The sequence below is a fragment of the Bos taurus genome, chromosome 26 (assembly GCF_002263795.3).
Source record: "Bos taurus isolate L1 Dominette 01449 registration number 42190680 breed Hereford chromosome 26, ARS-UCD2.0, whole genome shotgun sequence".
Taxonomy (NCBI): Eukaryota; Metazoa; Chordata; class Mammalia; order Artiodactyla; family Bovidae; genus Bos; species Bos taurus.
In genome coordinates, this window is record NC_037353.1 from 10,776,923 (window position 1) to 10,783,237 (window position 6,315).

Consider the following 6,315-nt stretch of genomic DNA (forward strand, 5'->3'; position numbering starts at 1 on the left):
CTCTTTCAGAATTTTCCACAGTTTACTGTGATCCACACAGTCAAAGGCTTTGGCATAGTCAATAAAGCAGAAATAGATGTTTTTCTGGAATTCTCTTGCTTCTTCGATGATCCAGCAGATGTTGGCAATTTGGTCTCTGGTTCCTCTGCCTTTTCTAAAACCAGCTTGAACATCTGGAAGTTCACAGTTCACATATTGCTGAAGCCTGGCTTGGAGAATTTTGAGCATTACTTTACTAGCATGTGAGATGAGTGCAATTGTGAGGTAGTTTGGGCATTCTTTGGCATTGCCTTTCTTTGGGATTGGAATGAAAACTGACCTTTTCCAGTCCTGTGGCCACTGCTGAGTTTTCCAAATTTGCTGGCATATAGAGTGCAGCACTTTCACAGCATCATCTTTCAGGATTTGAAAGAGCTCAACTGGAATTTAATCACCTCCACTAGCTTTGTTTGTAGTGATGCTTTCTAAGGCCCACTTGACTTCACATTCCAGGATGTCTGGCTCTAGGTGAGTGATCACACCATTGTGATTATCTTGGGTGTGAAGATCTTTTTTGTACAGTTCTTCTGTGTATTCTTGCCATCTCTTCTTAATATCTTCTGCTTCTATTAGGTCCATACCATTTCTGTCCTTTATCGAGCCCATCTTTGCATGAAATGTGCCCTTGGTATCTCTGATTTCTTGACGAGATCTCTAGTCTTTCCCATTCTGTTGTTTTCCTCTATTTCTTTGCATTGATCACTGAAGAAGGCTTTCTTATCTCTTCTTGCTATTCTTTGGAACTCTGCATTCAGATGCTTATATCTTTCCTTTTCTCCTTTGCATTTTGCTTCTCTTCTTTTCACAGCTCTTTGAAAGGCCTCCCCAACAGCCATTTTGCTTTTTTGCATTTCTTTTCCATGGGGATGGTCTTGATCCCTGTCTCCTGTACAATACCACTCAAGGGGTAGACAAAAGACCTAAGCTACCCACTCCCACCCAACTCCTGGACATACCTCTACCCTCACCCTGTAAAGGAACCAGCTTGCCCCTCCCTCAGAGAGTGAGCAAGGGAATCTGTTGTGTTTTTTGCTCTCTGGGAGAGAGATTGCCTTGGTTCCTTTACAGGGTGAGGGTAAGGGTGTGTCCAGCTGCAGGGCCTTGCCTGAGTTTCTTGTCTGGCTTCTGGTCAATGTCTATTGATTGTGGAAGGTCAAGAATCCTGGTTGGTATCAGAATGGCTTCAGACCAGATCAAAACAAACAAAAGATTAAAAACCATTATGGTTAGAGTTTCTTATGAAATTATTGAACCAAAAAAGAATATCCAAGATCAAGAAGCTGGGACTGTTGAGGCCAAAAATTTTTAATAAATAAACAATAAGGGGATGAGGGTACAAGGGAAAGTCAGTAATCCAATATCAGAGCTAGGTACCAATCCTGCCAACCAAAAGTGTCCAGGTGTACTGATGCACAGTTAAATGTGCAAATGTCTAAGGATGGGTTTGTGAACATTGAGCATGTTCTAAACTTCTTGTGCCCTGACACAAAATGGCATCACAGATGTATGCAGAAAGAATGGAACCAAAACAGTGTAGCCAGTTTGGATGGATTATTTGACTTTTCTGGGGGGAAATTTGCACTCAGTATCCCATTCTTAATTGCTGAACTTCCAAGTTCCTATCTTCTCCTTTTCCTAGAGTAAGTTATAACCATTGTAATCATGAAGAAGTCTCTTAATCCATTTTTGTCCCTTTTTTTGAGCTCTGAATATCGTTTGAAATGGTGGTAAAAGGACAGAATAATCTAAATAAGTGTGACTATCTGGAGGTCAATAGTGCTCTCAATCACTCAGATGCTTAAATAAATCTAGATTTTATTTTCCAGGCCAAGAACATATCAAGATGATTTAGTGTATTTTCCCTCTGTGTGTGTGGAATCATGTGTCAATGTCAAATTGTCATGTCAATGTCAAATCAAACATTGAGCACATTAATCAAATTTTTTTTAAAGAAATGGAAAATAATAGATCCCTCTTCATCAAGATTCCCAAGACATCTAACCCCTAGGAATAATTTTAAATTTAACGTAATATACAAATTCCCAAGGAAAAATCTCCTCCAAATGAATTTGTTCAAAACATGTCTTCTGACATTTCATCCATTTAGAGAGGCTTATGAGGAAGTGGGAGTTGGTGATGGACAGGGAGGCCTGGCGTGCTGCGATTCATGGGGTCGCAAAGAGTTGGACACGACTGAGCGACTGAACTGAAGTGAACTGAACTGATGAGGAAGCTTGATTGAGCAAGCTTTAGATAGATAAGGCATCTTCATTCTCTGATAAAGACCCAAATCAACAAGCCACCAAATAAATAAAAAGGAAGATAAAGCTGTGTTAGATGAATCAGCAGCCCCTAGTCTTACACTTGAATGTGCCTTAAGACTTCAGTTGAAAACATCATTGTAAATGTTTCCTGGCTGCTTCAGTTACAATCCAATTGGGTTTCTCCCATGACTTTGTTACAGCACATGTCATTTTGTTATATAGCTATTTGCACATGTGGCAGAAATTTATTCCAAAGTACTAATAGCTGTATTCTCCACTTCCTACAGCTCCTCTCCCTCAAAGTCTAAGGTTGGCCTGGCCCTTTCCTTGTTCAAGAAACCACTGGAGGTTCATCCGATGCCTGAGGGGAAGATTTCAGGGCAAAACCACAAAAGAACCATCTCTGGGTTATGAATTTAAAAACTGAGAGGATGGGCTAAAACTGAAAGATTTGGAAGATAGATGAATTACTTTCTCCTTCCTATTATCTACCAGGCCAAGAAAATACTCTGTGGACCTGGGAAAGAGGAGAAGAAAGATATGCCAGGAAATGAGAATAAAGGAATAAGCAGAGAAGAGTGAAGTCAACATGAAGATATGATCCACCTTCATATGGGGAGAAAAAACACTGGCAGAGGGACTAGAAATCACGAGTAAAGTGGTGTTGTGTGAGTCAAGGAGTGGAAGGAAAAGGAGACTGTGATCAGAGAATGGTTCACTCATTTTTCTGCCGTAGAACATTCCCAATAGGTGTAAAGAGCAGGTATGGCCACAGGTGCATAGAGGAAAATGAAAACAAAGGCCACTGCATAGAGAATATCAAGGAATACTGACATGAGGGGACGACCTGAGTAATTGCACTACCATCTTATTTACACAGCAAAAGGGTCTCCATCCTGCCTGTGAGTGGGATGCCAGCTCTCCACTGATGGCACAGCAGGGCAGAAAGGATTTGCCTCATTGAAACAGACACTGTCCTCCCCATAAAACAATACAGTGGTGCAATGTAAAGAAAGTAGAGTGGGACGCGACAGTGAGTGAATCTTCTAGCCTCATGAGGAAAGTTAATGATGCAATCAGGGAAGGGTAGAGCAGCTGTGCTGGAAGACAGCTGAGGGCGGAGAAGTGAGTCATGGTAACTCTTCAGGAAAGGCCACCAGGCTCTCACCACCTGCCCTCAGCCAGGGCTGGCCGAAGTTCTAAAAGTGTCCAAGGAGGCGACCCAGTTCCAAAGACCATATCACTTGTGGCAAACTGCAGCCTCTCTCCCTAAGTGTTTCTGGAAGCGTGGGAACAAACATCATCTCTGGCCTCCGGAAGAACGTGCTACGGCTGAATTGCTTTCAGTCTTGGAAGTTGCTGGCGTCAGAGACTCTTATTTTCTCCAGTCATTAGAGTGCATTCAAATCAAGGCACTCCTTTTTCCTCAGCTTTTCGTTTCCTCAAACGTAGGCGATCAAACCTCTCCCACACATCTGTCTCCGCTCAACTGAGCCAGGCCGCCTCGGGAGGCGGATGCTGGCAGCTCCCGTTTGTTAGCATCAATGCTCATCAGCAAAATTCCTTTTGTCGCACACTGTAACTTATTCACATGTCCCAGGGATTGGGGCATGACATCTTGGGGTGGGGCAGGCATTATTTTGTCTAGCACACTCAGCTTCCTTTATCTGTAAAGTGAGAGTAATAATACTACCTACCTTGCAGAATTAATACACACACATTGCTTTGGACAGTGTTTGACACTCATAAGTTACAGCTTATTGTTGGCAGAGTCGTACCCAGGTGAGATCCAGGAGGAGAGAGAAGATGGGGGAAAGGACTGTGTTTTACAGCTCTGGGCAAAGAAAATGCTGCGAAGCTCAGAGCTAGGTCAATCTGAATTTGAATCCTTGTTTCATCCCTGATAGCTTCATCACCTTAGAAAATGAACATTTTTTGAGCCTCAATTTCTTCATCTGGAAAAAGGAGACAGTAATATTCAGCTTGCTACTGCTAAGTCACCTCAGTCGTGTCCGACTCTGTGTGACCCCATAGATGGCAGCCACCAGGCTCCCCATCCCTGGGATTCTCCAGGCAAGAACACTGGAGTTTATAACTTCCCTGGTAGCTTAGATGGTAAAGAATTTGCCTGTAATACAGGAGATGCATGTTCGATCCCTGGGTCAGGAAGATACCCTGGAGAAGGGAATGGCTGCCCACTCCAGAATTCTTGCCTGGAGAATTTCATGCACACAGGAGTCTAGCGAGCTACAGTCCATGGGGTTGCAAAGAGTCAGACACGACTGAGAGACTAACACTGGACACAGTCTATGGCAGGACTGCATGTATAAAATGCCTGGTAAATGACAGTACATGATCAGGTAATAAGTCCACTTGTCCCCCCCGCCCCTTATTTTTTTTCTTATACTTACATAAGTGCCATGTCCTGGGGTCTGTGACAGTGCGGAACATAACGTGTCATCTTATATTCTACTATGAAGTCACTAAGATTATAATAGAGTCATGATTTTTTTCCTGCAAGTTGACTTTTAATCTTTCATTCTTTCCCAATGAGTTCTACTTCCTTGTATTATTTTGGTTTCCGTCTCCATTCATTAGATAATATTTACCATGGAAAGGCAAATTCTTGGGAATACTAGATTCTGGAACCCCTAATAAGAATGCTAGATATTAGCATGGTCAAACTCATACAGTGTGCACCCCAGGGTTTTTGAATCATTCACTGTTTTTGAAATTACCCTTCACATGTGTAAAGTAACTCAATACAAATGCAGATAGACATAAGACTGGTTCCTGGAAAGATCATGTAATCTTGGTCCTTGAGAAATCCAAGCATGATATACCCAAAGATATTTAATTATGATTGATTATCTTCCACATATTCCTCATGTATGTATTAACAATCTAGTAGGACAGTAATTCTCAAATTTTGCTACCCATTGGAATCACTTGGGAGTCTTTAAAAAATACAGGTTTTTCTTTGCCACTTTCAAAGAGTGCAACTTAATTAATACAGGATTTGACCTGAGCACAGTGTTTTTCCCAGATGATTTTAATGTTCAGCAAAGTTTGGAAACTGCTGTCTGAAGCTAGTACCTACCCAGGAGTCATTACACAAAAGACATGTGTTTATATGTTATTCAGCTTGAGTTTCACCAATTCATTCAATAAATATTTGTATACAGAGAGATACTGCATTGTTAAAATGTATTATTTTTAGTAGTACTAATTCATCGGACGTGACCGAAGCGACTTAGCATGCAATTCATCTGTATTTTCTTTCATAATTAGTAAGAGCGCCCCCACTCAAGGTGGAGCATAGAATTTGTTAAGTCAAATGAACAAATTTTTTGGTAAAAGGTAAATATTACAAACTATACGACAGAATAGCCTGTATCTCTTTTGTTTTTCTCTCTTAGGACACTCTGCTTTTAGCCACATACCAAAGTACAAAAGCAAGCCAAGTGGAGGGCTATCTGCATGTGTGTGTGTGTTCACACATGTATATGTGTATATATTTCTGTCCAGGGACAGCCAGGCTTACCTGGGGCTTGTAAAAGACACAATGACACAATTCTGTGTCACATTCACCTCATCTGCTACTAACCTCAATCCCCTTTTACCTTTCATGTCTCTCTCCTCATCCCTGCTCTTTGTGGAAATAGCAGAGCATCCATCACACTGCGGGTTATGGAATAAGTGCCCACATTTTTAAGATTTATTTATTTGACTGGGCGTGGTGGCAGAATACAGTTGGAAGACATTTAATATGGAGCCAAAAGGACCCACTAATATAAATATTTGCCTTTAGCATTAGCTAAAGGGTTAGCATTAGCTAACCTGGCTACTTAGGGGAATCATTGGAAGAACTTAAAAAAACAAAACACTAATGCCAATGCCAGGGTCCCATCTAAACAAATAGATTCTGTTTCCATCGTTTCGAGTGGAGTCCAAATTTAGGGCATTCATATTTTGCTGTATTCTTCTTCTCCTTTCCTCCCTTCCTCCTCCT

The 6,315-nt window shown here is 41.4% G+C and overlaps 1 long non-coding RNA gene across 1 annotated transcript in view; it reads left to right on the forward strand.

The window, feature by feature from the left end:
* LOC104975941 (uncharacterized) overlaps positions 1-6,037 on the forward strand; it is a 30,060-nt gene extending 24,023 nt beyond the window's left edge. The window contains exon 4 of the long non-coding RNA XR_003032809.2: positions 2,591-6,037. This is a non-coding gene — a long non-coding RNA (uncharacterized lncRNA). The remainder of the gene's footprint in view (positions 1-2,590) is intronic.
* The last annotated feature ends 278 nt before the right edge of the window (positions 6,038-6,315 follow it).